Genomic DNA, 15,354 nt, shown 5'->3' with positions numbered 1-15,354 from the left:
CTTTGAGAGCCAGTTCAGCTGCAGTACAACAGAAGACCAGGTAGACTTCTAAGGTTTCTGACTGTAGTCCCTGACTCCTGTACAGCACCTCTGGACCCACCTGGTGCCTGGGAGACCTTGTCACCCTGAAGGGAAGGTCATAGGCCCAGCTGGCTTTGTCATCAAATGATCAAAGAGCCCTGGGGCCTTGAGTGAACATATGCAGTAGCCAAGGAATGGTTACAGCAAGCCTTTGGTGAGACCTAGTACTGTGCTGGCATCAGGTGTTATCCAGAGCAGTTATGGTGGCAGTGGCCACAGAGGTGCTTGTGTCAGTACACCCCAGCTTTAGAGTACACCCCAGCTTTAGGTGACTCAGAACAAAGAGAGACTCTGTTTGTTTGGGAGTAAGTACAGGAAGAGAACAAGAGTCTCTCCCTGGTACTCCAGATAATTCTCCCAGATCTTGTCCAAGACCGTCAAGGCAGTACTTCTATGAGTCTCCAAGAACCACGGTGCTATTGGGCTTAGGGTGCCCACTGAAGCAGATACAGCTTAGATCACAACACTTAGGTTCTTTCAAATACCTGAAAAACCTTCCAAAGAAGGACAACTACAAATAAGCCCAGACAGTGAAGACTACAATAAATACCTACCTCTTCAATGGCTAGATACTAGAGAACATCCACCAGTATCAACACCATCCAGGGAAACATGACCTCACCAAATGAACTAAACAAGGTACCAGGGACCAATCCTAGAAAAATGAAGATACATGACCTTTCAGACAGAAAATGCAAAAGAGCTGTGTTGAGTATACTCAAAGAAATTCAAGATATCACAGAGAAGGAATTCAGAAATCTATCAGATAAATTTAACAAAGAGATTGAAAGAAGAAGAATCAAGCAAAAATTCTGAAGCTGAAAAATGCAATTGGCATACTGAAGAATGCATCAGAGTCCTTTAATAGCACAATGGATCAAGCAGAAGAGAGAACTGGTGATCTTGAAGACAGACTATTTGAAAATACAGTCAGAATACAAAAAAGAAAAAAGAATAACAATGAAGCTCACCTACGGGATCTAAAAAATAGCCTCAAAAGGGCAAATCTAAGAGTTTTTGTCCTTAAAGAGGAGGTAGAGGAAGAGATAGGGATAGAAAGTTTATTCAAATGAATAATATCAGAGAACTTCCCAAACCTAAAGAAAGATATCAACATTCAAGTACAAGGTTATAGAACACCAAGCAGATTTAACCTAAAGAAGACTACCTCAAGGCATTTAATAATCAAACTCCCAAAGGTCAAGAATAAAGAAAGGATCCTAAAAGCAGCAAGAGAAAAGAAACAAATAACATACAATGGAGCTCCAATATGTCTGGCAGCAGACTTTTCAGTGGAAACTGAAAAGCGAAATAGCCCAGGAGAGAATGACAAGACATATTTAAAGTGCTAACAGAAGAAAATAAACTTTTACCCTAGAGTAGTATATTTGGCAAAAAAAATCCTTCAAATAGGAAGGAGAAATGAAGACGTTACCAGACAAATAAAAGCTGAGGAATTTCATCAACACCAGACCTGTCCCAAAAGAAATGATAAGGAGAATACTTCAATCAGAAAGAAAAGAACATTACTAACTAGTAAGTAATCACCTGAAAACACACTCATGGTGTTGAGGATACTCAAAAAAATTCAAGATAACACAGAGAAGTAATTCAGAATTCTATCAGATAAATTTAACAAAGAGATTAAAATAATTAAGAAGAAGCAAGCAAAAATTCTGAAGCTGAAAAATGCAATTGTATAAAACTCACTGGTAATGGTAAGTACACAGAAAAACAAGACTATTTTAACACTGTAATTGTGATATGTAAACTACTCTTCTCTTGAGTAGAAAGACTAAATGATGAACCAATAAAAAATAATAACAGCATTTCAGTACAATAAGATATAAATAGAAACAACAAAAAGTTAAAAAGCAGGAGGACAAAGTTAAGGTGTAGAACTTTTATTAGTTTTCTGCTTGCTTGTTTATTTATGCAAACAGTGTTGTTATCGGATTAAAATAATAGGACACGAGATAGTATTTGTAAGCCTTGTGATAACCTCAAACCAAAAAACATATAATGGAGACACAAAAAATAAAAAGCAAGAACCTAAATCTTACCACCAGAGAAAATCACCTTCACTAAAGGAAGACAGGAAGGAAAGAAAGAAGAGAAGACCACAAAACAACCAGAAAACAAATAACAAAGTGGGAGAAGTAACTCTTTATTTATCAATAATAACATTGAATGTAAATAAACTCTCCAATCAAAAGACACAGACTGGATGAATGGATGGAAAAACAAGACCCATTAATCTTTTGCTACAAGAAACACACTTCATCTATAAAGACACACATAGACTGAAAATAAAGGGATAGAAAAAGATATTCCACATGAATGGAAACCAAAAACAGTAGGAGTCGCTATAGTGCCATCAGACAAAATAGATTTCAAGCCAAAAACTAAGAAGAAATAAAGAAGGTCATTATATAATGTTAAAGGGGTCAATTCAGCAAGAAGATATAACAATTTTAAATATACATGGGCTCAACACTGAAGCATCCAGATATATAAAACAAATATTAGAGCTGAAGAGAGAGGTAGGTCATAATACAATAACAGCTGGAGAATCAACACTTCACTACAGAAAACCAACAAAGAAATATTGGACTTAATCTGCACTATAGATCAAATGGATCTAGTAAATATTTACAGAACATTTCATCCAATAGCTACAGAATGCACATTTTTTTTTCCTCAGCACATGGATCATTCTCAAGGTTAGGCCATAAGTTAGGTCACAAACAAGTCTTAAAACATTCAAAATAATTGAAATAATAACAAGCATCTTCTCTGATCATAATAAAATAAAACTAGAAATCAATAATGAGAGGAATTTTGGAAACTTTACAAATACATGGAAATTAAACAATATGCTCCTGAATTACCAGTAGGTCAATGAAAAAATTAAGAAGGAAATTAAAAAATTTCTTGAAACAAATGATAATGGAAACAAAACATACCAAAATCTATGGGATACAGCAAAATCAGTACTACGAGGGAAACTTATAGCTATAAGTGCTTACATCAAAAAAGAGGAAAAACTTCAAATGAGCAATCTCTCAGTGCATCTGAAAGAACTAGAAAAGCAAGAGCAAACGAAACCCAAAATTGGTAGAATAAAAGAAATAATAATGATCAGAGTGAAATAAATGAAACGGAAATAATACAAAATATCAATGAAACAAAAAGTTGGTGTTTTGAAAAGTTAAACAAAATTGACAAAACTTTAGCCAAACTAAAAGAAAAAGGGAAAATATGCAAATAAAATCAGAACTGAAAAAGGAGACATTACAGCTGATACCAAAGGATCATTAGTGGCTACTATGAGCACCAAAATGCCAATAAATTGGAAAATCTAGAAGAAATGGACAAATTCCTAGAGAAATACAACCCACCAAAATTAAATCAGGAAGAAATCCAAAACCTTAACAGACAAATAACAAGTAATGAGATTGAAGTCATATTAATAAGTCTCTCAGTAAAGAAAAGCCCAGGACCTAATGGCTTCACTGCTGAATTCTACTAAACATTTAAAGAAGAACTAATACCAACCCTACTCGAACTATTCTGAAAAATAGTGGAGGAGGGACTACTTCCAAACTAATTTTACAAGGCCAGTATTACCTTGATACCAAAACCAGACAAAGACACACACACACACACACACACACACACACTGAAAAACAAAAAAACGACAGGCCAGTATCTCTGATGGATATTAATGCAAAAATCCTCAACAAAATACTTACAAATCAAACTTAACACACATTAGAAAGATCATTCATCACTATCATATGAGATTTATCCCTGGGATTCAAGGATGGTTCAACATATGTAAATCAATCAATGTGATACATCATATCCACAGAATGAATGATAAAAACTGTATGATCATTTCAATTAATACTGAAAAAGCATTTAATAAAATTGAATATCGCTTCATGATTAAAATCCTAAAAAAACTGGGGATAGAAGAAACATACTTCAACATAATAAAAGCCACATATGAAAAGTCCCACAGATAGGGGGTCTTCAGTATGATACTGAATGGGGAGAAACTTAACGCCTTTCCTGTAAGATCTGGAAGAGGACAAGGATGTGCCTACTTTCACCACTGTTATTCAACGCAGTACTGCAAGTCCTAGCTATTAGAACTGATAAACAAATTCAGTAAAGTGACATGATACAAAATTAACATACAAAAATCAGTAGCATTTTTTTTTTAGATGGAGTCTTGCTCTGTTGCCAGGCTGGAGTACAGTGGTGCAATCTTGGCTCACTGCAACCTCTGCCTCTCAGGTTCAAGCGATTCCCCTCCCTCAGCCTCTTGAGTGGCTGGGACTACAGGTGCATGTCACCACACCTTGCTAATTTTTTGTATTTTAGTAAAGACAGGGTTTCACCATGTTGGCCAGTATGGTCTTGATCTCCTGACCTCATGATCTGCCTATCTTGGCCTCCCAAGATGCTGGGATTACAGGCATGAGCCACCATGCCCAGCCAAAAATCAGTAGCATTTCTATATGCCAACAGTGAGCAATCTGAAAAAGAATTGAAAAAAGTGATCTCATTTACAGTATCCACACATAAAATTAGATATTCAGAAATTAACTTAACCAAAGAAGCTAAAGATCTTTATAATGAAAACTATAAAACACTGAAGAAAGAAATTGAGGAGAACACACACACACACACACACACACACACACACACACACACACAAAGAAAAAGAAAAATATTCTGTGTTCGTAGACTGGAAAATCAATATTGTTAAAATATTCATACTACCCAAAGCAATCTACAGATTCAATGGAAATGATATTCTTCACAGAAATAGAAAAAACAACTCTAAAATTTATGCAGAAATATAAAAAGAGCCAGAATAGCCAAAGATATCCTAAGCAAAAAAAACAAAACTGAAGGAATCATTATCTGACTTCGAATTATACCACAGAGCTATAGTAACCAAAACAGCATAGTACCAGCATAAAAATAGACACATAGACCAATGGAACAGAATAGAGAATCCAGAAACAAATCCACACACCAAGCATAAAAACACTTTTTGACAAAGGTGCCAAGAATATACAATGGAGGAAAGAAATTCCCTTCAATAAATGGTGTTAGAAAAACCAGGTATCCATATGCAAACAAGTGAAACTAGACCCCTATCTCTCACCATATACAAAAATCAAATCAAAATGGATTAGACTTAAATCTCAGACCTTGAACTATATTTTCTACTACAAGAAAACATTGGAGAAAATCTTCAGAACATTTGCCTGGACAACAGTTTCTTGAGCAATACCCCACAAGCAAAGGCAACCAAAGTGAACATGTACAAAAGGTACCACATCAAGTTAAAAAACTTCTTCATAGCAAATGAGACAATTAACAAAGTGAAGAGAAAACCCACAGAATGGGAGAAAATATTTGCAAACTACCCATCTGACAAGGGATTAATAACCAGAATATATAAGGATCTCAAACAACTCTAGAGGAAAAATCTAATAATCCATTTGAAAAATGGACAAAAGACTTGAATAGACATTTCTCAGCAGAAAACATGCAAATGGCAAGCAGGCATATGAAAAGGTGCTCAACATTATTCATCATCAGAGAAATACAAATTTAAACTATGAGATATCATCTCATCCCAGTTAAGATGGCTTACATCCAAAAGACAGGCAATAACTAATGTTGGCCAGTATGTGGAGAAAAGGGAACACTCATACACTGATGGTGGGAATGTAAATTACTAAGAGCACTATGGAGAATAGTTTGGAGGTTCCTGAAAAGCTAAAAATGGAACTACCATATGATCCAGCAATCCCACTGCTGGGGATATACTCAAAAGAAAGGAAATCCATATATCGAAGAGATATCTGCACTCCTATGTTTGTTGCAGCACTGTTTACAATAGCTAAGATTTGGAAGCAACTTAAGTGTTTATCAGCAGATGAATGGATAAAGAAAATGTGGTACATACACACAATGGAGTACTATTCAGCAATAAAAAATGCAAATCTAATTATTTGTAACATGGATGGAACTAGCAATGATTATGAAGTGAAATAATCCAGACACAGACAAACATCTCATGCTCTCACTTATTTGTGGGATCTAAAAATCAAAACAATTGAACCCATGAACATAGAGAGTAGAATGATGGTTCCCAGAGGCTGGGAAGGTTATGGGAAGCTGGGGGCAAGGTGAAGTATAGTTAATAGATACAAAAAAAAAAAAAACAGAAAGAATGAATAAGACCTACTATTTGATAGCAAAACAGGATGACTATAGTCAATAATAACTTAATTGTCTATTTTAAAATAACTTAAAGAGTTAAAGAATTGGATTGTTTGTAACTCAAAAGATAAAGGTTTGTGGGGATGAATACCCCATTACCTACCTGTATACCTAAACCTACTATGTACCCACATAAATCTTTTAAAATGTTTCCGTTTGGGGCAGGATAAGTAAAGATTCACACTTCTTTTTAAAAAATTATAGGAAAGCATGGATAAGATGACAGGAAATCATTAACAGAGAAATACCCACTATGTCACTTGAGTAGCCCAAATAAATAAATAAATACTAAGTCATTAGGTTAAAATTTAAAACCCAGTAATTCTGGACCCACTATGTGCCAAGCAAGAATACTGAAAGAGAGCTACATCCCATTAAAAATTCTGAATTTCTGACTTGTTTGTTTTCACATTTATAGTGTATCTCTTGTACACAGCATGTGTTTGGGTCTTATCTTCTCAACGTTTGAAAACTTCTGTGCTCCCATTTTGCTTAAGTCAGAGCTACCAGCCTCCTTTCAATTGTTGTCCACTATCATCTCCATTTCACAATGCTTTTAGACATGGTGTTCTCTATTCTCTGTTCCAAATAGTTCACTCAGGCAGATGTGTGGGGTTGATCCTACGGCCTGCCTTTCTCTCATGGAAGAACCCCAGTGCCACTCAAAAGGAGTTTGGGGTTGGGACCTGCTTTTCCTAGGGTTACATCCCCACTCTATAATGGGCTTTGAGGAGGGGGTGGCAGTCCCTGGTCTTCTTGGCTTGCCCATCTCAACATGAAACCTCCACCCTATGAGCTGACTGGGGTGTGGGTGTCTGGAGCCCCAGTACTCTTGGCTGCTGCACTTGGGGTACGATATGCAGACCCGCAGACAAGAGCAAGACCTGTTCCTCTTGGCCATGCCTACCAGGAATAGAGCTCCTGCAACACAAGGCTGGGAAGAACAAAAAATGTCAGCAGCCTGCCCTTGTGAGGGTAAAACTGTAGCCCCAGACCGGAAGCTTAAGGGAGAGGAAGGTCCCCTCCTCATTTTCTTAGTTGCACAGTCCCAGGGTGGAGCTTTCATAACATGGACCTGAGGGGAGGTGGGGAAACAGAACAGCAAGTCATGGTTCAAGTGCCACAGACTGTCAGTGTTCTTAACAATATTTAATAGACTTTCTTGAAGAAATACTTCTCCATATGTTGTATGCTGTATGTCTTTAGGACAATTTCCAGAGACTTGGAACAATTTTTTAAAAATATTTTTCACCAGTTAAATTGGTGTTTTCCTTGGGAGAAGGCCTGGGAAGTCCTGCTCCCACCTCTAAATCATTCACTATTTCTGATGAATCATTTTCAGTGACTTATCTTTATTTCTATGGATAAAATGTGTCTTTTATCAAGCAGTTTTAAAGATTTTTTTTTCTTTATCCTTGGTTTTCAGCCATTTGTCAATGTCCCTAGATATGAATTTCTATTTTTTTCTGTTTGCAGTATATCGGGCTTCTTAGATTCATATATTGATATTATTATCCAAATTTGGAAAATTTTCAGCCAAGTCACCTTAAATACTTTTTGTCTCATTAATTCTCTTTTCTTCTGAATAACACATACATGTTAGATTGCTTAGTATTTCCCTATTGGTAAGTAAGGCTCTGTTCATTTCTTTTCAAGTATTTTTCTCTCTTTAGTTGGTGATTTTTTATGACTTTCCTTCAAGTTCTCTGATCTTTTCTTCTGTTGTTTTCAAACTGAGGTTGATCCCATCCAACATTTTTTCAGGTATTGTAGTCTTTACTTCAGATAATGTATTTTTCAGTTCTGAGATTGTATTTTTTAGTTCTGATTTCCATTTTTTTCCTAGCATTTTAATCTGTTTCCTGAAATCCTCATGTCTCCACACATTACATCTATTATTTCCTGTAAATTCTGTAACGTATTTACAATAGCAATTTTAAAGTTCTTATATGTTAATTTCAATATCTTCTTTGTTTGTGCATACCCTTTTATTTTCTGGAGTTTTTCTTTTTATTACTGTCATATATTTCTGCTTCTTTGCATGTCTGGTAATTTTTATTGTATGCTGGACAATGTAGAAACTCTAAATTCTGTCATTTTCATCAGATGAGTAGTTGGTTTTGTGCTAGCAGGCAGTTAAATTTCTTGTGGATAATCTTAATCTTATGTAGGCTTGTTTCTAGGCTTTGTTAAGCTAGTTATATTTTATTTTTGCTCTTAGTCCTAGGATATAACTCTGAATTTTGGGATATGATCCTTATATCTAGGGCATGATGCTTCTAGCATACTGAGCTGGAATTCAAGAGATGTTTATCAAGTCCCACTAATTTGGTGACATTTTAAATTCAAATTGTATCTCTCCAGTATGAGGCAGCTGCTGAAATCTCTGCTCAGCCTTCCAGCTGATGTTTTCTACTATGCTCTTTGGAGTCTTGCCCTGCACATTTGTGGTTAAAGAGTCAGCCAAGGTTTTGAGAAGATTTTGTACATAATTCTGGGACCTCCCCGCTCTATTACTCCTAACCTCCTGGGATCCACTGCCTCCAACCCACTTCAATTTCCAGTTGCTCTGGCAGCCCTGTACTCAAGCCTCTAATTCTTTAGTTGAATAAGTCTACTGTTCTGCAGGTGGTGGACTCCTATAGGTGAAAAGCCAGTTAAATGCGTATTATAGCTCCTCCAGTTTGTGCCTATTTTTGGTTCATCGTGTGTGTGTGTGTGTGTGTGTGTGTGTGTGTGTAAGGGAGAAAGAGAGAGAGTTTAAAATCAGCAGAAAGTTTAGTCTGATACAAACTACTCTGCCATTACTCAAAGCTGTAAGCGTTTATTTATTTATTTATTTATTTATTTATTTATTTATTTATTTAGAGACAGAGTCTTGCTTTGTAGCCCAGGCTGGAGTACAGTTGCGTGATCTCAGCTCACTGCAATTTCTGACTCTTGGGTCCCAGTTCAAGCAATTCTCCTGCCTCAGCCTCCCAAGTATCTGGGATTATAGGCATGTGCCAGCATGCCCAGCTAATTTTTGTATTTTTAGTAGAGACAGGGTTTCACCATGTTGGCCAGGCTGGTCTTGAACTCCTGACCTTGTGATCCACCTGCCTCAGCCTCCCAAAGTGCTGGGATTACAGGCGTGAGCTACCACACCCAGCCGCCTTTTTATTTTTTAAACATTAATGAGATTATATTGTATATTCTATTTGATAACATGTTGGTAAAGATGAACAACATATTTTAGATATCATCGTACATAAATGTACAATGTATATGTACATAAATATGTACATGTTTAGATATCATTGTACATATATTTCAATTTACTTTATGTCTTTTGTCTGATATATGGTGTTCCAACTCTTCAATAATAAGGCTGTAAAACAAAGATAAATTATAAATGGAGCTATAGGTTATGGATTAGGTCTCTTTCAATGTTCTTTGAGAGATACTAAATTAGTTTCTTTTGAATAAATCTCCTTAAGAGTGGAACACAAAGACTAGTTATATTTGGGTCTTAGAATTTAGTGTTTCTACATGAATTGAAATAATCCTGTATAATGAACAGTTTGGTTGTTTTCAGTTTTTGCTATTACAAGCAATGATGTAATATACATCCTTGTACATTACTTTTCAATCTTTCCTATAGAATTATTTGTAGGAGTTGAAATGTTGAGTCAAACCAAATTGCATTTATAATTTTAATAAATAATTACCAATTACTACTTAATAAGCCTATAGCCCCCAGTAGCATATGAAATTGTCTATTTCTTCACAATTTTAACAATATTGGATGTTTTCAACCTTTAAATCTTTCCCATAAACACAAACATGCACATAGCATTTCATAAAAGGGAGACTGTCAAGTCCTCTTTTGCTGTTCTTAATCTTGATTCTGAGCTATTTTAAATTTCTCATTCTAATTTTCCAACATTGTGGCTCAGTCTTAGAACAGGAAAATCAATACTGTCTCTGCGCTCCTCACTCAGAAACAATTTGGATTCTCTGTCCAGGCACACTGCTTCTGACTGTACAGATGAAGCATCACTCCCAGTTCAACCTGGTCCAGGGCTTTATTTCCTAGTGTTCTTCCACCATGGGTATTCACAATTTACCTAATTCCTTTCACATTCCCTCATTTACTTTTGAAATTTACTGCATTCCCTAAAATAGACACTTTTATCTTTGTAAATTAAGGTCACTGTAATTGCAGTTGAACCATATCCCTGCAACAATTGGTTCAAAAGTCTTTTGTCAGTAAGAAATATTCTAATATGGCTCAAGAATTACTGCCACAGCTTCCTTAACTTCCTTAATTAAACAAAAGTAACCATTAAGAGAGAAAATTACATATTAGATCAATATATATGTTGATCTTGGACTTCCAAGTTTATATATCTATATATACACACATCTATACATATATATATATATATACGTACATACATATAATACACACACACATATATATATATAAAGGAAGGGTCAAATACAACTTAAAGATAGCAGATATTAAACACACATATTTTCTTGTACTTTTTATGAATCCCCACTAACTAACATATAGGAAGGAAGCCCAAGAAGGAAAGGATAATTGGAAGGAAAATGATAGCCATAAAATGTTGTGAGTTAGAAAACAGAAAGAGGAAAGACAACTGACCAAGCAGGGCCAGGAAAGCCATGTCCTAAGTGAGCAAGCAAAGTAGTAGCCCATTTTCTAAAATAGAACCACAAAGTCTCAAGAATTAGAAGTAGCAGGGGTTTATGATTTGGAAGCAAAGGGGAAGACAAAAGTCTAGGAGTCAGATAGACACAAATTCATATGCTCCCATGCCCATATCCTAATGCTTACTTTGTGTGATCAGATAATTAACCCTTCTTTCCCTCAGCAGAAAATTGTGGTTTAAACTCTAGAGAGAGCAAAAACAGAAGGTCTCTGAAGTCTGGGATACATGGCACAGTTGAGGGCAGTAATCATTTTAAAAGCAAGAGGATTAAATACTAAATGTTGAGGCCCTCTGCTATAGCTCATGGCCCTCTTCCATTGCTAGGTTCCCAGAAAAGTGCAGGATCTTAGCAGATTCTTCTCTGAAAATATCTGGCAAATCAAAAGAAAAGATATTAGGATTATCCAACAAACAGCTCAGCCTGATAATCCTACAAGTGAGCTAATGGTCTTCAAGCCCCACCCACAATATGGAGTCTCATTCAGCTTCTTAGGGCCCCAATTTTAAATATAAATGAACAGATAAGGACCATTTAAAGAAAGCCTCTAATATGAAAGGCAGAGGCTAAAAACAAAGAGGTTAAAGCAATCTGGAGAAAACATAAATTAGATAAGAAGACAAAAACGATCAGAGATCTAAGAGAATATATTGTAAACACGAAGCAATAAGATGTTATTTTGTAACAGTGTATTTATACAACAAAAGAGTTTTAGCAATTAAAAATATTACGTTATAAATTAAAAATCCAGTAAGAAGTTTGAAAGGAAAGTTTGATTAAACCTTCCAAAGGACAACAAAATCACATAAAATAAGAGAGAAAAGGTAAGTAAATTTAAGGATCAAGCCAGGAAGTCCAATATCCAAACACTATGAATCATAAAAAGAAAACCGAGTAAATAAAATCATCAAAAAGTAATTTCAGAAAATTTCAAACTGAAGGTCATTGTGAGATAAAAGTTCCTATCAAGTATCCAGAAAATGAATAAAATATATTAGTTAAACCCTATCATTGTGAAATTTAAGAACAATGGAGTCAAAGAAAAAATTCTAAAGCCTCTAGAGAGAGAAAAATTGGTTAGACTCTAATGAAAAATCGGAATGACCATTAATTTTCTCAACAATAATGCTGGAAATTAGAAGTAATTCTGAAGAAAAATGAATTTTATACCCAGTCATGCTATCAAATAATATAAAGTCTTTTTCAGATATATAAGCTCTCAGACAGCACAGCCTCCATGCACCTTTCTCAAGATGCAACTGGAGGAGCTCCTCCACCAAAATAAAGGAGAAAACAAGAAAGACAAAGATATTGAAATGCAGGACAAAGGGGATCCCACACAAGAAACAAGTGAAAGAAATCCCAGCATGATGTTGAGAGGAAATCTTCAGGATAACAGCCATGTAGCAAGTCTAGAGGGCAACTTATCTAGATTGGAGAAAACCAGAGACTGAGAAGGATCTAAGATGACGAAATTGATAGAATGCTTGCATGTGAACGTTTTTGAGAGTTTAGGGATGAATTAATGATAAATCCTTAGAAACTAAACAAACAAACAAGAAGAGAAATTGAGCTAAATCAAAAAGCTGGATAAGGAAAAGTCATCATAGTTCAAAATTTATATTATCATATTAATACTGATCCTCCAAAATTGTGATATAACTATTGGGATAATGAAGGGTAAGAAATATGTGCCTGGGGAAGCTGGGGGCATTTTCTGGCCATCCTGTCATAACTAGGCAGATCCCTAAACCATTTTTTCTTTGTTGAAGGGAAAGATGATATTAAAGCCTGAACTCAAAGCAATAGTTTTGAGATTTACTCACTTTTCCCTAAGTATCTACCATGTATGCATGTTATTAAACTTCTATTAGTTTTTCTCTGGTTAATCTATCTTTTGTTACAGGGGTCAATCTCAATTAAGAACTACAAAAGAGTAGAGAGAAAATTATTTCTCTAAATCATTTTTCCTTCTCTACATTGTCAACAGAGAACAGAAGGAAAAAAGTTCTTTTAAGTGCCAAACTGTGCCTGGAAATTCTAACAGGGAAGACACATACAGCCAGGTTTGTGTCTGAAGCACTCACCAGGAATCTTACATATTAGAACCATCACTACTCAAGAAAGCCCTGCATTACAGGGGAAGCCATCCTGCTTGAAGATCTGTTTATTTCATAGACAGTGAAGCAGGGAAGGGAATTCTGTGGATTTTTACTTGGGAGCCCAAAATTCAGACTGACCAACAGTGACCTCAGATAATCTTTGCTGGACTTCACAAATTCAGTGGATAGACCATGTCCCAATCCTATGGATAACTTATTAAGATGAGCTGTTGGAAGGCAGGATACAGAACCCGTCATCTCTAAAGAGCAGAAAGATTATTGCTCAGAGAGTAGAGTAGGCTAATGACATTTCACTGTAGAAATGCTCCATAGGAACAGACGAAAGGGCTTGGGGTGGGGAAAGAGCAATGAGGACTCTTTAGAGAAGTCCAGAAGGAGCTCGTATTTTGTTTGGCCAGATAAAGTCAGAATACTCTCTAGATCACTCAGATACTAAGACAACTTCGTAGTGCTGCCCCCCGTAATTGTGTGAGAAAGAAAATTTAAACCATTTATCTCAAATCAGTGTTGCCAGCAGTGGGGTGTGGGATCCACCTGTCCTCCTTCTCCCTGAGAATCGGCTGTTCCTACATTTTCTCATGCAAAAAAGGCTATGGATGAAAGGTCATGAATGGAATGATTTTCCATCAGCCTTGAGACAAATACCTATTAAAAAACCCATGCCATGCCCTGCCCACAGACTGTCTCAGACAGGATTACGTTGGCTATTTATTAAGTACCACAGGGTAGTAACTGCAGCCTCACTTTGCTCTGCTGTTTCGTAGGACTTGACGGCTGGTGGCAGGCAGGACCTATTAAAGATCGTCTGCTTTATTAATGTCACTCATTTGTTCTCTGTAATGATAATGGGAGAGAGATACACTAAAAAATCCAGCTAGTGAGCTGGGCACATGTTGATCTGCAGCTGACATAGCCTTTCTGAGGCCCTGGACAATACTTCAGGGGCTTATTTAAAAAACAACTCATAGAGTCCTAAGTTCAAAATCTGGCACTGCTATGTATTTTAGCCAGATGCCGTTGGCTGAGTTAGTTAGCTTCCTTGAGCATCAGATTTCTGACCTGTAAAGTAAAGGAAATAAGGCTAAAACTCTGAGTCTCAAAATGGCTCCTGGCTCCTGACTCCTAAGATTCTCAAAGGATTAAATGATACAATGTATTTGAAATCCCCTTCTGTGTGCCAGGGGCATAATAAATGCCTCATTATTGCCGCTTCCTTTCCTTTGTGTCCCCTTCCCTGCCTCTCTCTGCTCACTGTACATGAGTATGTCATTCCTGCAGAATGAGTTCATTGAGACAGAACAGGAATTTAGTTAATTGGACATGTTCTAGCATTGCCCTAAATAAGTACAGTCAGCCCTCCGCATCCGTGGGTTCCACATCCCCAGATTGAACCAACTGTGGATCAAAAATGTTGAGGAAAAAAACAATAAAAAATAACAATACAAATAAAAAATAAGACAGTGTAACAACTGTTTACATAGCATACATCGTATTAGGTATTATCAGTAACCCAGAGATGATTTAAAGTATACAGGAGGATAGCCTGGCATAGTCTCAAAATAAATAAACAAAGGATACAAGAGGATGTTGTAGGTTACATGCCAATACTACAACATTTTATACAAGGGACTTGAGCATCCATGGATTTTGCTTTCTGCAGAGGTCTTGGAACGAGTCTGCCATGGATACCAAGGGAGGACTGTACCAGGATGCACTTCCTGTGCAGCCTATAAATAGGTGGGGGTTGGGAGAGCAGGGAAGGTGGTACACCGGGCATCATCCTAGGTTATTGTTCTGAAAAGCTTTTCTGTGCTAACTATAGCAAGACCTCCTCACTGGAGCTTGGGATGTTTTGCTTTAGTCTCTACTGCTAGTCCTGGAACAGCTGAGCACCAAGGATGCGAGTGCTGGAACAGTATAGTCCAGTATTTGTTGATTCACTCCTCCAGCAAACACTGAAAGCCTGAGTACAAGCCAGGCACCATTCATTCATTTATTTATTCATTATCAAATACATCTATAACATTAATTCTGTGCCTAACCTCTTCTAAGCACTCAACAAATACTCTCTCATTGTCTCCTTATAATGGTGTTATGAGGGTGGTTCTGTTATTATTTG

At 36.4% G+C, this 15,354-nt stretch overlaps 1 long non-coding RNA gene across 1 annotated transcript in view; it reads right to left on the bottom strand.

The window, feature by feature from the left end:
• LOC144577646 (uncharacterized) overlaps nt 1–15,354 on the bottom strand; it is a 47,030-nt gene that overhangs the window by 22,626 nt on the left and 9,050 nt on the right. The window lies entirely within an intron of this gene.

This window comes from Callithrix jacchus, chromosome 9 (assembly GCF_049354715.1).
Source record: "Callithrix jacchus isolate 240 chromosome 9, calJac240_pri, whole genome shotgun sequence".
Classification (NCBI taxonomy): Eukaryota; Metazoa; Chordata; class Mammalia; order Primates; family Cebidae; genus Callithrix; species Callithrix jacchus.
This window is presented reverse-complemented; position numbering and strand designations above follow the sequence as displayed.